This window comes from Myodes glareolus, chromosome 12, assembly GCF_982192425.1.
Source record: "Myodes glareolus chromosome 12, mMyoGla1.1, whole genome shotgun sequence".
Lineage (NCBI taxonomy): Eukaryota > Metazoa > Chordata > Mammalia > Rodentia > Cricetidae > Myodes > Myodes glareolus.
The window spans coordinates 5554544-5575413 of NC_142037.1; the positions used below are offsets into that span (position 1 = coordinate 5554544).

At 41.6% G+C, this 20870-nt stretch overlaps 1 protein-coding gene across 7 annotated transcripts in view; it reads right to left on the reverse strand.

Annotated features, from left to right (window-relative positions):
• The window catches only part of Usp54 (ubiquitin specific peptidase 54), a 100901-nt gene extending 86830 nt beyond the window's left edge, over positions 1 to 14071 (reverse strand). For 2 of the 7 annotated variants that reach the window (XM_087911932.1, XM_087911931.1), the window contains exon 1: positions 13806 to 14068. The gene's annotated coding sequence lies outside the window, so the exon portion shown is untranslated. Of the gene's footprint in view, positions 1 to 13805 lie in introns of all 7 variants that reach the window. The other 5 variants (XM_087911930.1, XM_087911933.1, XM_087911934.1 and 2 more) reach the window with 5 other exon arrangements.
• Positions 14072 to 20870: the final 6799 nt, after the last annotated feature.

Sequence of the window (20870 nt, forward strand, 5' to 3'; positions counted from 1 at the left end):
AGGGAGGCAGAGGCAGGAGGATCTCTGTGAGTTCAAGGCCAGCCTGATCTACAAGAACTAATTCCAGGACAGGGTCCAAAGCTACAGAGAAACCCTGTCTCGAGAAAAAAAAAAAAAAACTTCAAAATGTTTAAAAGTGTTTCTTGAAAAGTCATACTTTATGCCTACAGAACAAGAAATTCAAAATACTATTTATCAAGTATTAAAATGTTTGAAAGACAAAGTTAAGAAACTATAGAAGAGGGGTGGGACTCAGCTGATGAGTGCTTGTCTAGGATATACAGAGCTCTGGTGCCAATTCCAGCAAACACTCAGATGAATGGTTAATTGTGGGTGTAGAGATATTGATGTTATACTGTTTTTGTAGTTTTAAAATTTTTTTTGCTACAACCTCTATCACAAATCCTAAGTCCCCTACATAAATGGTTTTCAAACTGTCCATGAGTCTGTCTGCCTTCCTTGGAAAGCTCTTAACTTTGTCAGCACTCAAATATGTTTCCAACCTAGCACAAAAACACATATGAACTAATACTTGTGTCAGCTGAATAAATTGCTGGAAATACAACTGAAGGTGTTTTCAGCAGTCACAGTGCATGAGCAGCTTCTGACCAGCCATGACTAGGTCAATGTATTCATGACTCACCAAACTTCCAGCTTCCCTGGCATTTTTCACATGAACTGCTGCCCAGTCAACTCCTCTTCACCCTGTTCTTGTGCATCTGAGATCTCATTTTTGGGGGGGGTAGCAGTTCTGGGGATTGAATTTAAGCCCTCACATATACTAAGCAAGCACTTTACCACTGAGATTTCATCTTTTACTTTTTATTTATTCATTCATTTATTTTCATTATTTTGCATCATGTGTGTAAGTATGTGTGTGCACACAGGAATGTGCACATGAGTGCTGGCGCTCTCAGGGGCAAACAGTCAGATTCCCCTGGAGTTGGAGTTATAGGCAGTTAGGAGCAGCCAGACAGAGTGCTGCTTGGGCCTTTTGCAAATGCAGTTAAGTTCTCTTAACCACTGAGCCAACTCTCCAGTCCTTGACTTTAATTTTGATATGAGGTGTTACTACACCACCCAGGCCAGTCTTGAAGTTAACGATGTAGGCCAATCAGGTCTTGAACTTTCAGTTCTCCTGCCTCAGCCTCCAGAGTAACTGGGATTACAAATTTATGCTATCTGGCCTACCTGAAATTCTGAATGTAAACAAAAGACTTGGGCCAGTGAGATGGCTCAACTGGTGAAAACACTTGCTAAACAACTTAATGGCCTAATTCAATCTCTAGAGCCCACATAAAGACAGAGTACATTAACTCCACAAGTTGCCTTCTACCATACACATGTACATGGCATACAGCACCCACACACACATATAGAACAGATGTACACACAATAATTAATTAAAATAAACTATAATTTCTCCCTGTAATATTAAATTTTTATTCAACATAACAACTCCCTTGCAACTTTATAATAATTACACATTTTTACTAATATTTTTGAACTCTTAAATTGTGTATTTGTGTGTGCATATATGTGACTGGCTCATTTCTAACACCAAGAAGAAAAAAGTTACTTTCAAAAGAAGCCAAGTGGGATTGCTCAGTGTCACGTAAAGGGCTTACAACACAAGCTGGATGGCCTGAGCTAGAGCCTAGAAACACATAAAGGAGAGAACTGGCTCTACAAAGTTGTTCTCTGATCTCCCTAACACACAATGACATGAACTGCGTGTGCACACGCACGCACACACACACACACACATACACACACACAAAACCACAAATAAGATTTTTTTTAAAAGTCACTAAAGCTCAGCATGGTGGTGTACGTTTTTAATCCTAGCACACAGGCAGGTAGATCTCTGAGTTTGAGGATAGCCTAGTCTACATATCATCAAGTTATAGGCTATCCAAGGCTACATAGTGAGACCCTGTCACAAAAATTAAAAAGAGAGTAGAAGAAGAAGAAAATAAAAAAGATAAAGTAAACAAGGCCACTAGAAAAAAGTTGGAGAACCCAAAGCTTTTATCAATCTCTCTCATACACCTTTTTATAGTCCTTAACTTAGAGAAAAGTCTAAATGTCACTTTCAGCTTGACATTCACACCCACACATTTAAAAAGAGTCCCCCAAGTGCTTTTTGCCCCCTACTCACGAAGCGCTTGAAGTCTCAATCATATGCTGTTTCTCCCAGCTGTCGGACGTGTAATAAGAAAAGCATCTACTCAGCGTCTAGGGCAGGTCTGGTAAGAAGGATGAGGTCATCCTTCAGATTCACACCTGATCCTTAAGAAGCACCTCCTCCTTCAGTAAGCAAGTTTCTGTATGTTTAAAGTGACAGTCACAACCTATACAGCAACAAGTCCTTCCTTACACAGGCCTGGTACCATGGGATCATTTTCTGCTCTGGCCACTTGACACAGTACTGAATCCAAGGACCAATAGTAGCAGTGATTGCCTCTGTTGCAGCTCACACAGGGCTCACAAGAGAAGAACATCATGTTCAGCCACAACGGAAGTCAGGTCCATCACCACTATCCTAGACACACTCCTATCTGTTTCAACAGCTTTGCCCATAATCAGACCTTATGAAAAGCACTACTTCTTGAACAGATTTTACAAAAACAAATTTCCTCAAGGAGGAATTACAGCTGTTCTTTATTTTCTTTCCTAACATTGAACTCACTATGTACAAGAGAATGACCTTCAGTTTCTGATTGTCCTGCTTTCATCTCCCAAGTACAAAGTGTACAGTTAGTTCTGGGTATCAAACCGTGGACTTTATGTATACTAGAAAATGAGCCAGGGGCTGGAGAGATGGCTCAGTGGTTAAGAGCATTGCCTGCTCTTCCAAAGGTCCTGAGTTCAATTCCCAGCAAACACATGGTGGCTCACAACCATCTGTAATGAGGTCTGGTGCCCTCTTCTGGCCTTTAGGCACACACAGAATATTGTATACATACATACATACATACATACATACATGAAATAAATGAAAGAAAAGAAAGAAAAGAAAATGAGTCATACTCCCGGTTCCACTACATAGTCTTCCATTTGCTCTGTCCACAAAACTAAAGTAGCCAAGGCAGCTAAATATGCTTCATGCAGTTAAAACTAAATACTTCCATTCCATGTTTTCCCTCAGTTTCACCATCTTTAAGAAAATATTTACTCTGTCGGATCCATTTCTTTATTGGCAAAACAGAACAATCCTAGCCCAAAGATACATGGAGTGATTTCATTTCAAAAGGCCATAGCAGTGGTATGAAACACTTGGAGAGCAAATAACAACCATGTCTGTGTTCTTACTATGTACAAGGGCCTCTGGCGATGCTTGCTGACTACAGTCTGAACCTGAAACAAAACTTAAGAACCTTTCTCACTTTAGCACTCTTTCACAAGACCCTTTTACTTCAGTCAGGATAAACATCCAACATACCATCAGACTAAAACAGATTAAAAAGTAATGGTGGTGGTGGCCACACATGCCTTTAATCCCAGCCCTAGGAAAACAGAGGCAGAGTCAGGCCGATCTCTGTCAGTTGAAGGCCAGTTTGGTCTAAAGAGCAATTTCTGGGACAGCCAGAACTACGCAGAAATCATGTCTCAATAAACAAAAACAAAAACAAAAAAGATGAAAAGTAACTAGAGAAACACCACATTCATTCACTACTGGTTATCTTTTGATTGTTTTCAGACAGAAACTGACAAGGGTTGACTCTGAACTCCCCATCTTCTAGCCTTAGCCTCCAGAATGCTGGGATTTCAAATATGCACCAATAACCTGGGTTCTTTGAAATATAAAAAATACTTGTAAACAATAGAGCAACCTAGTATTTACACACCAGATGGTATACACAAGGATCCTTATTGTACTGTTCTTTTTACATGTCTTAAAGTGTAAAAATATCAAGACCAAAAAAACTGAATTTCTATATACCAAAGAGCATAATCAATAGATTAAAAACTAACCAATAGCTGGCATAACTGGATATCAACATGTAGAAAAATGAAAATAGACCCATATCTATCACCATGCACAAAACTCAAATCCAAATGGATCGAAGACCTCAACATAAAGCCAGCTACACTGAACCTTACTGAAGAGAAAGTAAGAAGTACACTTGAACGCATTGGCACAGGGAACCACTTCCTAAATAGAACCCCAGCAGCACAGACACTGAGAGAAACAATTAATAAATGGGACCTCCTAAAACTGAAAAGCTTCTGTAAAGCAAAGGACATGGTCAACAAGACAAAACAACAGCCCACAGAATGAGAAAAGATCTTCACTAACCCCACATCAGACAGAGGTCTGATCTCCAAAATATACAAAAAACTCAAGAAATTGGACACCAAAAGATCACATAATCCAATAAAAAAATGGAGTCCAGACCTAAACAGAGAGTTCTCAACAGAGGAATCTAAAATGGCTGAAAGACACTTAAGGAAATGTTCAACATCCTTAGTCATCAGAGAAATGCAAATCAAAACAACTCTGAGATTCCATCTTACACCTGTTAAGAATGGCCAAGATCAAAAACACCGAGGACAACTTATGCTGGAGAGGTTGTGGGGAAAAGGGAACACTTCTGCATTGCTGGTGGGAATGCAAGCTGGTTCAACCCCTTTGGATGTCAGTGTGGCGATTTCTCAGAAAATTAGGAAACAACCTTTCTCAAGACCCAGTAATACCACTTTTGGGTATACATCCAAAGGATGCTCATTCGTGTCACAAGGACATGTGCTCAACTATGTTCATAGATACTTTGTTTGTCATAGCCAGACCCTGAAAACAACCTAAATACCCCTTGATCAAAGAATTGGTAAGGAAAATGTGGTACATTTACACAATGGAGTACTACACGGCAGAAAAAAATAATGACAGCTTGAATTTTGCAGGAAAATGGATGGAGCTAGAAAACATTATTTTGAGTGAGGCAACCCAGACACAGAAAGACAATCATCACATGTACTTACTCATAGGTGGTTTTTAAACATAAAGCAAAGAAAACCAGCTTACAAACCACAATCCCAGAGAATTTAGACAACTATGAGAACATTAAGAGAGACTTACATAGATATAATCTACATGGGAAGCATAAAAAGACAAGATCTCCTGAGTAAATTGGGAGCATGGGGACCTTGGGGGAGGACTGAAGTGGGGAGGGGAGAGGCAGGGAAAGGATCAGAGAAAAATGTAGAGCTCAATAAATATCAATTAAAAATATATTAAAAAACTAATCAATAAAATAAAAGCTATTATTTAGAATCAGTTTATAAAAGGTTATATACAGCCATGTGCAGCACATTCCAGGATTCAGGAGGCTGAGGAAAAAACATCATCATGAGTTCAAGGCCATCCTGGGTCATACACTGAGTTTCAGGCTAGTTTAAGCTATTAAATGTCTCCATAAAACAAAATAACAAACAGTAGCAACAAACGAGGTTAACATATATAACATGTAAAGAACTCTGCAACTCTACAAAAAAAAAGTAATGAAGACAATGGACGGAAGCTAAAGAGATGGCTCAGTGTTATAAGCACCCATTGCTCTTCCAGAGGACCAGGTTTCACTTCCCAGGACTCAAATGGTGGCTCACAACTGTAACTCCAGCTCTAAATTATACAACGCTTCTGACCTTCACAGGCTCTTGCACATATATAGCACACATACTTACATACAGGCACACAAATGCATATAAAATAAAATGAATAAATGTTTTCTACAACACCAAACACAAAGCAGTGTAATGGTGATGCGTGCCTTTAATCCCGGCACTTGGGAGGTAAAGACAGCCAGGACTGTTACACAGAGAAAACCTGTCTCAAAATAAATAAAACCTGAAAAAATATGATCATAGGAAAGAAGGGAGGAAGGAAGATTTTTTTTTTTTTTGTGCAAGACAGGGTTTCTCTGTGTAGCTTTGGAGCCTGTCCTGGAACTCGCTGTATAGACCAGGCTGGCCTCAAATTCACAGAGATCTGCCTGCCTCTGCCGCCCTAGTGCTGGGATTAAAGGCATGCTTTAATAAAATACACAAATGACTTATGAACATCTCAGGATTACTTACCATTAGGGAAATAAAAAATCAAAATAAATGATACATCATCTCACACCCATAAGAATAGTTTTTGTCCAGGGCGTACTCAAACACACCAAGTCCCAGTAATTGGGCGTCAAAGGCAGGTGGATCTCTGTGAGTTCAAGGCCAGCCTGGTCTATATAGTGAGTTCCAAGACAGGGATAAGTAGAGAGATCATCTCAAAACAAAACAAAAAAAAGAGATAAACAGGAATGAAGAAAAATGTGCAACTTCTGTTTGAAGAAACTGAACTTTAAGATGAAATCATCTTTTCTCTACCGTGCAGAGTGAGCTGTTTTCAATCGTTTTGTTCATAGGAATGGTGCGAAATTAGTACTTTTACACTCCCTGGAGGAGCAGAAACAAATTTGACTTCCAAAACAACAAAAGAAGGCTATGTTAATGAGAAGAAATGTCCCTCAGTATGTCTAGAGGTGTGGGAGAGGTTAAGAGCACTTGTAGATCCACTGTATCAGACACTGACAAACATTCCCATCCTTCTAGAGAAATTCTACTGTCAGTCTTAAAGGATTTTGTATCAACTTGTTCTTTTACTCAAAACTTTTCTTAGAAAGATGTCTCAACGTCTCAAAAATAACTCACAAAAACATAGGCACCCAGCCCACTTAGATTAAAAAAAAAAGGGGGGTTGGGGGAATCTTATTTTATCCATATGCTAGTCCAGCTAAAACCAATACAAGGGAACTGTTTCAAAAAGTCAACTTAATGAAAGAAAACACACCACTCACTCACCATATATATATATGGTTTGGTTTTGTTTCGTTTTTAAGTTTTTGGTTGGTTGGTTGGTTGGGTTTTTTGAGACAGGGTTTCTCTGTGTAACCCTGGCTGTCCAGGAACTCACTTTGCAGACCAGACTAGAATCAAACTCAGTGGTCTACTTGCCTCTGCTTCCCAAATGTTGGGATTAAAAGTATGCACAACCATGCCTAGCCAAATCTGTATTTCTTGATACACTTAAAAAGGAAAAAAAAAGAGAGAGAGAGATAAAATGGCCCAGTGTGCAGACACACAGGCTTACACACACAGAGAAATGCAAACCAAATATAGGAGGCACTCAGTTAAATGATCTGAATGCATTTATCTTATGTAGGACATATAATAAGTCAGTAATAAGTTTGCAGTTTGTCTTTTATCCATGGTCTTCTGACAACACTGGTTTCAACTTAGGTGAGAACATCTATAACTTTTTCCATAAAATTATTATGCAGAGAATAAGTGTCTATGGAGTGCTCAGTCACAAATGGACATCTGTATTACTCCCACCCCTCAGGGCTCAAGCTCACTGAGAAAGAGGGACAGAAAAGGGCAGAAGCCAGAGGCTGGGAAGGGTCAGGAAGAAACCGTCTTCTGGACATAACTAGGCCATTGCACACTCATTGCCCACTCAAGACCAGCAGAGACCGAGCCAGTTGACATTCTAGCTTGGAAGAGCTAGGGACTCACCAGGCCCCACTCCTAACTTAGAAATTATTGACTGTTGATGGCTTCTCGGGAAGAAAGTCAGTTTTTTTTTTAAAGGTGTGGCCCCTGCTAGTTCAACTACACTCCAGTGGATGGGCCAACACCCATGAATATATGGGCAGCACCAGTCAGACTCAGTGAGTTATAATTTTTTTAAAAAAATGGGGGGTTGGGGACATGGCACACGCCTTTAATTCCAGCACTTGGGAGGCAGAAGCAGGCAGATTTCTGTGAGTTCTATGCCAGCCTAGTCTACAGAATGAGTTTCAGAACAGTCATGGCTACACTGTCTGGGGGTGGGGGAAAAAGGGACACAAACAAACAAGCAAAAGTATCATTTGCCTCATATATAAACATAAATAAATATTATATTTAATCATTATATATAACCATTTCCACTCCTAAAACATTTCCTAGAAGTTTGCAAATGTTAATTATTTCTTGTTACAACTATTTTCCCAAGCATAGTTCCCTATACAACTATACATAGCATAAAAATTATAATTTGTTTGCTTGCTTGCTTGTTTTTCAAGACAGGGTATCTCTGTGTAGCTTTGGAAGTCCTAGAACTCCTAGAACTCGAGGCAGCCTGTGAATATTATATTTATTCAATTATTTGCATAACAATACAAACCCTTACATTTAACAACATGATAATATTCAAATTTGTTTCTCACGTGAGTGTAAATAAATATATTGTTAATCCCACTGATCAAGAGTAAGACCACCTTACCATTTAAGGCCAAATTTGAAGCAAGCTTTAATTAAATACTGGCCAAGGGGAAGGTTTCTGGCCACGTCCATCTCTGGTTCCCCAGGAAAATGGCCCTTGTCTCAGGTTTTTTACTGATACGACAAAGCACCATGACCAAAAAGCAAGTTGGGGAGGAGAGGGTTTATTAGGTTTATACTTCGGCATTGCTGTCCATCACTAATGGAAGTCAGGACAGGAGCTCAAACAGGTCAGTATCCCAGAGACAGGAGCTGATGCAGAGGTCATGAAGGGTAGCTTCTTACTGGCTTCCTTCCCATGGTTTGCTCAACCCACCTTCTTTTTTTTTTAAGATTTATTTATTAATTATGTATACAGCATCTGCCTGCATGTATCCCTGCAGGCCAGAAGAGGGTCCCAGATCAGATCTTATTACAGATGGTTGTGAGCCACCATGTGGTTGCTGGAAATTGAACTCAGGACCTCTGGAAGAACAGTTAGTGCTCTTAACCTCTGAGCCATCTCTCAGCCCTCGACCCACCTTCTTATAGGTCTTATAGAGCCCAGACTAGCAGTCCACCATGGGCGGGGCCCTCCCACACTGATCACCAACTGAGAAAACACCTTACAAGTAGATATCATGGAGACATTTCCTCAACTGAAACTCCTTCCTCTGATGACTCTAGTTTGTGTCAAGTAGACACACAAAACCACCCAGCACAGCCCTGAGTCAAGTTTGGCAGTAGCTTAAGTATTTTCCATTAGGTCCAATCAGGAGCAAGCACACATCCTTCTTGCCTGTGAAACTACTGCCCACACGTGATCAGCACATCCAGTACAGATAGTCAGACTTGAATAGGGGAGTGGAAACATGTGACTTGTTATCTCCCATAACCAATGGCCTCCAGCATTTCAGGAACTGTCTGCCCTTGGGCAAAGGGCTTACAGATCAGAGACATTTTTGTTTCATGGATCTCTTAGGTATAGTAATTAAAACTTAAAATGTAACTTTGGCTCTCACAATGAGGGAGAAAAACCTATGAGAAGATACCCCTTCCATAAAAGTATACTCTCCCAGCCACCCCACTAAATTTTGATCTCATGGATGATTCCAACTTCAACGTCTCTCCCTACCTCAATATCAAGACTGCTATCCCCAACCCCAGACAAGGTCTCTCTGTGTAGCCTTGACTGTCCTGAAACTCTCTAGTAGATCAGGTTGGCCTCAACTCACTAAGATCCACCTGCCTCTGCCTCACAGTGCTGGGATTAAAGGCCAGAGGCCACCACATTCAGTTGATTCTTCGTGTCATTAACACAACTGGGACTTGAACCTTGGGCTTTTCTCGTACTAAGCAAGCATGATTGGCAAACACTATGATTGTCAAACTCTAGATTCTCTCTCTATTTTTTGTGTACTTACATGCACAAGAGTCAGGGGAGGGTAAGACTACATCTATGCCACATATATATGTAGAGGTCAGAGAATAACTCTGTAGCATCTCCCAACACAGTGTAGATCCCAAGGGCTAAACTCAGACCATCATGCTAAGCAGCAAGCACCCTCACTCACTGTGCCCACTTGATCAGTTTTTCCTTTTTTCCTCAGCATGTGCACAGGCTGGTTTGGAACTGCAAGACTTACGTGATCCTCCTGTCACAACCTCCTGAAGTAACTAGGACTATAGGCATATGCCATTATGCCAGTTTTATTTTAAAAACATAAGAAGAATCATGGGGCTGGAGAGATTGCTCAACGGTTAAGAGCACTGACTGTTCTTCCAGAGGACCTGGTTCATTCCCAGCACCCACATGGCAGCTCACAGCTGTCTGTAACTCCAGTTCCAGGGAATCTGGCACCCTCACACAGACATACATGCTGGCAAAACACCAATGCACATAAAATAAAAAGAAGTAAATCTAGCTGGGCAGTGGTGCACACCTTTAATCCCAGCTCTAAGGAGACAGAGGTAGGCGGATCTCTTTGAGTTCGAGGACAGTCTTGTCTACAAGAGCTAGTTCCAGGACAGCCAGGGCTGATACACAGAGAAAGACTGCTGTCTCCAAAAAGAAAAAAGAAAGAAAAGAAAAAAGGAAAAATGTCACATCAGTTCCAACTAATTCCTAATCTGTCATTTACCAGCTGCATGATCTTTAATGACTTCATTTATTTTGACACCTCAGGTTCCTTATGTTTTGTTGTCGCTTGGACTTTTTTATTTTTGAGCCAGGGTCTCCATATGTAGTCTTGGCTGGCCTGAAATACACTATGTAGGCGAGGCTGGCCTCAAGCTTGCAATGATTCTGTCCCTGCATACCAAATTATAGGATAACAATGATGTACCACAAATCCCAGCTTCCTTTCGTTTCTAGAGTTATTTTTTAACTTCCTTATCCTTATTTTTGGATTTATTTTTATTTTATGTATGAGTTAAATGTATGCCATGTGTGAGAGTGACTACAGAAGCCAAAACAGGGGGTCAGATCCCCTAGAATTGGAGTAACAGGAGGTTATAAGTCACAAGATGTAGGTGCTGAGAACCAAACTTAGGTCCGCTACAAGTGCAGTGCCATGTTCTTGACTGCTGGGCTATCTCTTTAGACTCATTCTTATTTTTAAAACTCAGGTATTCAAGGCTATGCAGGTAGAGCGCTTATGCAAGGCCCCGGAAAATTGCTTGCATTAGGCAAAAAAAAAAAAAAAAAAAAAAAGAAAAGAAAAACTAAGGTGTCAGCTGGCCAGTGTTGCAGATAAAATGAGATATCATGCCTGCAACATCAATAATAACTCAATAGACTGGGTGGTGGTGGCCCAGACCTTTAATCCCAGCACTCGGGAGGCAAAGGCAAATTGGTCTACAGAGGGAATTCCAAGACAGCCTGTCTGAGAAAAGGAAAAAAAAAAAAAAAAAAAAAAAACTCAATGAATGTTGTCTATTATTATTAGTGACTTAAGGATGTTGTGAGTTGCAATCTGTGTTAATGCATGCCTGTAATCCCAGTGCAAGGATGACAGGAAGATCAGGGAGGGATAAGGCCAAATGCCAGGACAGCCTGGGCTACATGAAATGCTGACTGAAAGAAAAACAAACAAAAAATGTGGTATTTGTATCTTGAGAGATCCTGTCTCAGAAAGAAAGAAGGATTATGATATTTACTTTAAAATAGCAGGTTGAGGGAAGGGAGGGGGCTGAGGAGATGGCTCAGATGTTAAGAGCACTGGCTCACAACCACCTATGAGATCTGGTGCCCTTTTTTGGGCAGAACCCTGTGTACATAATAAATAAATCTTAAAAAACTTATTTTAAAAAAGAGCAGGCTACACAGATTGTATATGATAATTACTGCCTGGCCTCTGTTTCTCGGCAGAATAGTCAATAAACTATTCTTTTCAGAAAAGAAAACATTCAAAGGACATTACATTACAAACTGGTGCCTGCACACATCTGTAACCTTAGTAACTCAGAATGTTGATGCAGGAAGATCCAGGCAGGCTACAAATCCCACGGGGCGGGGAACGGAGGATACCACGGGACAGGATAGGGACATCTGACCAGAAAAACCTCTTCCAATTTCCATTCTAATGTTTTCTTCCCGTGAAAATGTTTTATTTATGCAGCAAAGTTTAAAATTTGCTTAATGCTTTATAATTTTAAAGTCTTTTAGTCTGGACAACTATGTAAACACAAGGAATTTTGCTTCATACTCAGGATATTGTGCTTAATGCAATTAATTAAATACATTGTAATTATGTCTCATTATTGTCTCCCCACATAGGTTCAAAGCAATTAAAGGCAGAGACCAAGTTTTACGTTTACATCCTAAAGTCTTTCACACAAAACACGGCTCAATAAATTTTTGTCAAATGGATATATGAAGCAATCTTCCCCTCACCGTTTAGACAGTATTCTACAAATGACAGGGCTCTAGAAAGCTTGTTATTGGACTCATACAGAAAAAAAATTTGACTCAACTACCACACAAAGCTTTAATTTGTCCCAGAAAAGCATTTGTTTCTTAAAATTCAGTTATGAACACCAAATTAAGTTTTCCTCTAATACATGTAAAATAAGTGGGTTCCATGACTCTATCTAAGCTAGCTCAAGGGTTTAAAAACCAACTTTAATTAATGAATTTGTGAATATGGAAAACTCCAGTTACATAACCAAAAGAAGTTATCCCTTGTAAAATTATTAGGAAGCGTCTAAAAATTCTGTTTCTGCAAAGTGAATAAATTATCTCTTTTTTAATTTATTTATTTGCTTAATATGTATACAGTATTCTTTCTTCAGTCCAGAAGAGGGCACCAGGCCCCATTACAGATGGTTGTGACCCACCATGTGGTTGCTGGGAATTGAACTCAGGACCTTTGGAAGAGCAGGCAATGCTCTTAACAGCTGAGCCATCTCTCCAGCCCCCTGGATAAATTATCTTTACCCCTGACATGAAGCCATAATTTTCACTAGAAATGAATTAACCAGTCAAAAAGTTCAAACTTGACTCCAGAAAGCAGCTCTTGAGATTCAGAGGGTAAATTTTTTTTCTCAGTAATTTTAACTCCTGAAAACTGCCTTATTTTCAGGTATTCAAACTTCATTCTGTCTCCTAAAATAAAACCTCATCTGTTTCTTCCAATGGATGGTAATCTGAATGGGCATACTATGGTAACATTGGATTTCATATGCAAGGCAGCAGAAACACTGTCTTAGTTTTAAGTTCTACTTGTGAGAAGTTTAAGTGTCTTACTGTTCATCCTTTTGCCATATCATCTCTACTGATTTTACACTGCATATATAATTTCACAAGCACATTGGAACGGAATTCTACATTTGAATGAATCTAGGAAGAAACGTGAACACACACCCCCTTTTTTTCAATTCACAAACGCTCCAGAGGAAGCACACCTCAGGGTGTTTTTTGTTTTCTCAAGAATGTCTCTCTCCCACCCCCACCCCACGCTTTATTCCAGAGCAGCAGTCATTCACTATCCTATCACAGTCCCTACGTCGAAAAGAACCTCTCCAACTAAGACTAGTTTACCAAGACTACTCCTTTCACAAGTCTAGAGTGTTGGTTTATTGGTTATTTCTTTGGCAAGGGGAACAGGAAGCTGGGAGGGCCCGGGACGCCACCTTTCCCGCCACGCCATTTAGGACGCAGGTGCTGGCCCAGACCAGCCTTAGGTAGAGCGGGGTCCCTTTTATCCGATTCTGAGTCTCCTTAGCCTCTCGATTCCCAACACACACACCCATCTCCGCTCCTTCCCCGCCTCTTACCAATTCTACCCGGGTCTCCACGCCCAACCCCACCCCGCCCCCGGAGCGGCACCAACCCTCCACGTCCGCCCCAACTCAGAAAGGCGCCCGGTCCCGGTGCCCACAGAACGGTTGTCCCTCCCAACACGTCACCCCAGGATGTAGGTCCCCCGAGGCCCGACCTTCCGCACCCCCTCCCCCAGCGCTACCCCTGCACCCCGTTTCCGTCGGCCCCGCCCCCCTGAGAGTGTCGCACTCACCGCTCCCGCGGTTGCATCCTTAACCGCCGCGGCTGCTATAGCTACAGGGAGCCAAGGCAACCGGCTCTCGCGATACTTCCCTCAGCGACGGCGAGAACTGTGAAAAAGAGACTTGCAGGAAAATGAGTCCAGGGATTGACGGCTAATCACGGTCTCGCGATAGTGATGTATAAGATGGCGGCGGCGGGGCGGTTCAGGGTTAGCTGGGAAAAAGTTGGAGCTAGGACGCGGGCGACGACGAAGCTGCTCTGACGGAGTCGAAGAACGCCGGCCGGCCGGTGGTCTGTCCCTCCCCCCCCCCCCCCGGAACAGTTATTATGGCCAACCGTACACCGAGATAAACTCAGGCATGTGCATGTGCTCGCCTTCTGCAAACTTCCTCATCAAACTGAGAACTGTACTCCTTTTACCTCAGGTCCTGTTTCCCTGACATTTTCCTTTCTTGTCGAACTGTTAGCGATGGAGTAGATAGGCCCGAGGTTGAGCTCCCCATCGTCTCGTAACCTTCAAGAATTTTTCATTCGTTCTTTTTCTATCCTCCTCCACCAAACTTGGCTTCTCTGGAAAGTTTATCCCAGGTGCCCCGCCCCATCAATTTTCGAGTCCAAAATAGGAAGTAAATCACACACACACACACACACATACACAAACAAGGATGAAAGAATGAAAAAAAAAAAAACAGCAGCCATAGGTGTTTAGCCTTGGGATGCAGAGGGGAATCGGCGGAGTGTGAAGTGCCCTTGTTGCTTGCAGACTGTCACGTCCATAGCGACTCTCTGAACACGGACATACAGGGCTGGCTCTCATGAGACCAATAAAGCAAGCCTCCGAAACAAAAAGGTTTAGGAACATTGGTCAACAGGGAAGAATGAAACACACGGGAATGAACAAAGAATAGAAATTTTAAAGTATTTTTTTTTTTTGCTTCTTGAAGCCCGTGAGTAGTTTTCGTGAGGCGCTTCTGTCTAAACCATTTTTCTCTAGTACAAATATATTGCTAATCAGTGTGCAACTTAAATAATTTTCCACTTGCCATATTTACTAAATTAATTACGAAAATTAATTTCGCTAGTATGTTTAACCACTTCAATTTGTAATCAGGCTAGGAGTAGTGGCACACGCCTTTAAATCCCAGGAGTTGTTAGGGAGAGTCAGGCAGATCTCATGTGAGTTCCTGGTCACCCTGGTCTACATAGTGAGACCCTGTCCCAGCGGAGGGAAAAATCAATTTGGACTCAGTCTTTTAGTTTTGTTTGTTTGTTCGGGTGGTGGTGGTGGTTGCTTTTAATTTAAGACAGGGTCTCTGGGCAGTGGTGGCACACTTGGGAGGAAGAGACAGGTGGATCTCTGTGAATTTGAAGCCACCCTGGTCTACAAGAGCTAGTTCCAGAACAGGCTCCAAAGTCACAGACCATGTCTTGAAAAACAAAAACAAAAAAGACAGGGTCTCACTGTATAGCTCTGACTAACCTAGAACTCACAGAGATCCACCTGCCTCTGCCTCCCAAGTGCTAGGATTAAAGTCCTGCTATGCCACACCCAGCCAAGAATTTTTCGAATCCCGTGTTTAGGGGCTGGAGAGAGATCTTAGGTTAAGAACATTTGTTGAGACAAGCTCTTGTACAGGACCAGAGGATCTGACGCCCTCTTCTGGCTAATGAGGACACTGCATACATGAAGTACACAGACATGCAGGAAAAACATCCACACGCATTAAAAAAATGAGTAAATAAAACTTATAAAATATTTATTTTGGCTGGACGGTGGTGACGCACACCTTTAATCCCAGGACTCAGGAGGCAGAGGCGGGTGGATCTCTGAGTTTGAGGCCAGCCTGGTCTACAAAGCAAATGCTAGAACAGCCAGAGCTGTTACACAGAAAAACTGTCTGGGAAAAAAAAAAAAAGAATTTATTTTGTATTTATTGCCACATCTCAACTTTAGTAATGTTTCGAAACATTTGTTGAGCCCAATATTCATATGCAGCTAGTAAGTGTGTGGGGGGCTAGCCATGATAATCTCAGTCTGGCAGGTCACCCAAAGGAAGTTCTTTACTTCCAACCATTATCACCTGGGACTCTGGCCATCTGTAAATTTAAATAAGAGGCCTGAGTCTCAGTAGTTTATCTGGTAGCAGGAAAGAACCACAAGCTGAGATAACCTGACCTCCACCCAAGGGCAGACCATTCAAAGGAAATGCCTGATTTCCAACCACTGTAGATAGGATCACCTGCCAGCACACCTCACCAGAACACCCCTAGACAAATGTCAGCCAATCAGGGTGACCTTTACTACTCACCCTCACCTTTACTACTATAAAAACCCAATTCTAATTGAGCTCGGTGTTCTCTGGGTATTCCAATACGTTGGACATGCAAAGAGACCGAGTTTACAAACTTGATTAAAATAAAGGCTTTTTGCTTTTACATATGGGATTCAGTCTCCTTTGTTGGCTTTTGTGGGGACCCCACAGATTTGGGCATAACGAATGCAGTACTGTACAGCATAGACTTAGTCTCTACAGTACTGAATGAGCAGTCTACCAGAGGAGTAATATTATGGGTATATGATTTATAATTGTTAACTCAAATGTTTCAGAGACTAGGTATTTAACAACAAAAGCTAAACTTTGTAAGAGAAGAAGTAGTGAGTACTAAAACCCACTAGAATCACAAACTCCAGGCTGGAGAGATGGCTCAACAGTTATAGAGCATAGCCTGCTCTTCCAAAGGTCCTGAGTTCAATTCTCAGCAACCACATGGTGGCTCACAACCATCTGTAATGAGGTCTGGTGCCCTTTTCTGGCCTGCAGGCATACATGTAGACAGAATATTGTATACATAATAAATAAATAAATAAATATTTTTAAAAATCTTAAAAAAAAAAATCACAAACTCCTAACCAAAAGGACATTCTCTCCCAGGTTTTTGTCTGTTTGTTTTGTTTTTTTTAGAGAGAGAAACACATTATATAGCTCTGGATGTCCTGGAACTCACTGTGTAAAACAAGCTAGCCTCAAAGTTAGAGGTCTGCCTGCTTCTGCCTCCCTAGTGCTAGTACAACAGACTAAAAGTGTGCACCACTATGCCGGGTTTCTCCTGAGTTTTAAAACATGCTTGGTCAGTTTTCTCCTTCCACTGTGTGGATCTGGAGGATGGAACTTGGGTCATCAGGCTTACACATCTAGCCAGTAAACCATCTCACCAGCCCCAGCCAGCCCTTAGGTTTTTGCTTGTTTGTTGTTTTTGTTTTGGAGCAGGGTCTCAGTATGTACCCCCGACTGTCCCGGAATTAACTATATAGACCAGGTTGACCTATAACTCACAGAAAACCACCAGCACCTGCCTCTCACATGCTGAGGTTAAAGATGTGTGCCACCATGTCCAGCTAGCCTTAGTTTTTAAGACAGGATCTCACTGTGCAGCCCAGAATGGCCTTTCACACTGTGCCTTTCAGCCAGACTAGACTGAAATGTATTGTCTTCCTACCTCTTCCTCCAGAATGCTTAGATTACAAGCATACACCACTGTGCCCAGCTGCAGAAGCCACTGTAATGGAAAAATTAAAAATGCTGCAGGATCCCTGGTGGCGGCAGGTAACAGAAACGCTGCAGGTCCCCAAGCAGTGGTAGCAGGCCATGTGGCAGCAAGCAGCAGGCCCTGAGAGCAGCCATTCCCAGGCAGGGATGGCACACAAGACCATGCTGCGCTGCAGGTCTCCAAAGGCAGCAAGCCACGTGGGCAGCGGTGGGTGAGAGACAGACAGATAGGCACGCCATGCAGAGTGAGATTGGATATTTATTTAGTGGTTATGGAAGGAGGGAAGAAGGGAAGAAGAGCAGAGGGTGGGGAGGGAGAAGGGAGAGGGAGCTGGAAAAGAGAGAACTCAGGCTGGAAGCTGATCAGGCTGTCTCAGCAGATGGGGGAGGGAGTGGACGTGGCTTGTCTCTTAAAGATACAGAACAATCATTAGAGCCACAGTTAAACCGATGATAAAGGGATGGCAAAACCTGAGAAAGTGATTCGATTTCTATCTGGATCCTATATATGGATGCTCTTTTATATATTAGGCCACTATCGCTGCTTCTGAACATAGTCTGTCTTCTAAGTAGGCTTACCTACAAAAGATAATTTCACAGTCATTCTGGCTCCCTGTAATTTTTTTGAATTTTCTCATGATTTTTGTTCTTTTTTTTCAACTTTAGAAAAATATGATCATGAAAAATACTCAGTTTTTAGGTTTTCAGTGATTAGCAGATGCTGGTTACCCTCTGTCCCCTTTTAGGGATTAATTTAATAATTGCTTCATGATTGACTATGAAAGCTCTTTATTATATGGAGAGAATTTATACCTCCTTGGCCTAATGTAGAACCTATAATAAACAGTAGGCATACAATAAACATATGTTAAAGAATGTAGCCGGATGGTGGTGGCACACACCTTTATTCCCAGCACTCAAGAGGCTCTGTGAACTCTGTGAACTCTGTGAGTTCAAGGCCACCCTGGTCTACAGAGCAAGTTCTAGGACAACCAAGGTTATTACACAGAAAACCTGTCTCAAAAAACAAACAAAAAAGAATAGAAATGAAGGTTAGAGCAGAGATACTACTCTTCCAGAGGACCTGAATTTGGATCCCAGCATCAACATCAGGTGGCTCACAACCCCTTGTAACTACAGTTCTGGGGGATCCAACACTCTTCTAGCCTGTAAGGGCACCTGCACTCATGAGTACACAATACATAGACACATGCACATAATTTAAAATAACTTTTTTTTAAAAAAAAAAAGGGACACACCCCCTGGTCCAAAGGCCAAGGGATTATTTCAGAAAAGGAGAAAAAACGATTTTGAGAGCCAGAGGCAGTGGATGACTACAAGGTAACACTGTTTCTCGATGCAGCAAGGCTGCTGCCATAGGAACTCACAGTAGTTGTGACAGCATGCTAAAGGCCCATGATAGCCCGAGCCAGACCAAATCCCAGCATGGAGAGGGGAGTTTGGTGCAAAGTTCCACCCTAGTCAAGGAAGAACTGGCATTGTCAGATTCTGGGAGAGGGGAGATCAGTTTTCTCTAAAAGTGTAGCCCATGATGAGTCACTCAGGCTTCAGTGAAAGACTACACATCCGAGATTATTTGGGCAGCACACACTGGCCTTGATGTGGGGGAGAAGATACAAAGCTAGGTGCTAGAAAAAGGGGATGGATCTGGGAAGCATTGGAAAAGAAAGGTAATTATGACTGTACAAAATTCTCAAAGAACTAATAAGAAAGAAGGACTATAGATGGCAGAGCACTCGACAATGAAATCTAGATCCAAAGAAGGGTGCAAGTGCAGAAATTGAATTTGGTTGGTAGAGTGCTTGCCTAACATGCTCACAGGCCTGAGTTTGGTCCCTAGCACTGCATAAACAAGACATTGTGATGCATGCTTGTCTATAATCAGCACTTAAGAAATGGAAGCAGGAGGATCAAAAGTTTGAGGTCAACCTCAGCAATATCAAGTTCCAGGCCAATCTGGGATGCATGAGACCCTGTCACAATAAAACAGCAAAAAATACTACAATTGTTTACTTCTAGCAGGAAGGTGCTCCAATCTATAAGCCTGAGAATCTGATGAAAACTAAGAACTCTTTGCAAACCTGTCTGTGCCCTGCCTATATCACCTCAGCTCACCCCAGTGCATATTACAACTTTGGGAAAAGCTCAGAGCACCTCCTATCTCAGATTATCTGGACATAGTATTCTTTCTCCTTTATCTGCAGGGCATGTGGTGCTGTGGAATAATCCTTTTGTATACTGTGAGGATTTGTTGCTGTGAGCCAGGCAGTTGTGGCGCATACCTTTAATCCCAGCACCTGGGAGGCAGAGGTAGGTGGGTCTCTGTGAGTTCGAGGCCAGCCTGATTTACAAGAGCTAGTTCCAGGACAGGCTCTAAAGCTACAGAGAAACCTTGTCTCGAAAAATACCAAAAAAAGAAAAAAAAAAAAAAAGATTTGTTGCTGTGATTGTCTTAATAAAGAAACTTACTGGTCAAAAGCTAAACAGAGTTAAGTTAGGTGGGAGAGCCAAACTGAGAATGAGGGAAAGGAGAAAGGTCAGAGTCACTAGCAGAGACAGAGAAGCAAGATGGGTATACTATACTGAGAAAAGGTACCAATCTATGTACCTTATGTATCTATGCAGAGCATAGATAAAAAATATGGATTAATTTAAATGTAAGAGTTAAATAGTAACAAGCCTGAGCTATTGGCTGAGCATTTATAATTAATATTAAGTCTCTCTGGTTATATTAAGTTGGTTATTTGGGAGCCCACAGGCAAGATAAAAACTTCCATATACAATATGGTCTGAATTTCCCCCCATACTTAAAACTGCAGATATAGTACCAAGCACTGAGCATACTATTTTTTTATAGTTGCATACCTATGGTAGAGTTTTAATTTATAGGACTGGTGGCATAGCTCAGTGGTAGAATACTTGTCTACCATTCAAGAGACCGCAAGTTTGATCCTCAGTACCACAAAAAAAATAACATCTAATTTATAGAAATTAACAAGAATTAATAAAATATATAATAATTATAGCAATACACCAAATTATTGACTAAGAACACTGCACTACTGTACTTCAGTAGTGTGATAACTAAGATGACTTCTAATGAGAGGATAGCTTCTATAACCTGTGCACACTACAGAAAGGAAACAGCGTAGGCCAGCATGATTTTTCTTTTCTCTGTAGCTTTGGAGCCTGTCCTGAACTAGCTCTTGTAGACCAGGCTGGCCTCAAACTCACAGGGATTTTCCTGCCTCTGCCTCCCGAGTGCTGGGATTAAAGGCGTGCACTACCACTGTCTGGCCAGCATAATTTTTCATCATGCAACTAAGACAGTGTGCAATTCAAAACTTTAGAATTGCTTTGGGGATAGAGAGCTGCCTCAACAGTTAAGAGCACTTGTTGCCATTGCAGAGGACCTGAGTTCAATTCCTAGCTAACACCATTTGTAACTCCTGTTCCAGGGAGGATCTGGTATTCTCTTCTGACCTTCTCAGGCACTGCAGAAACAT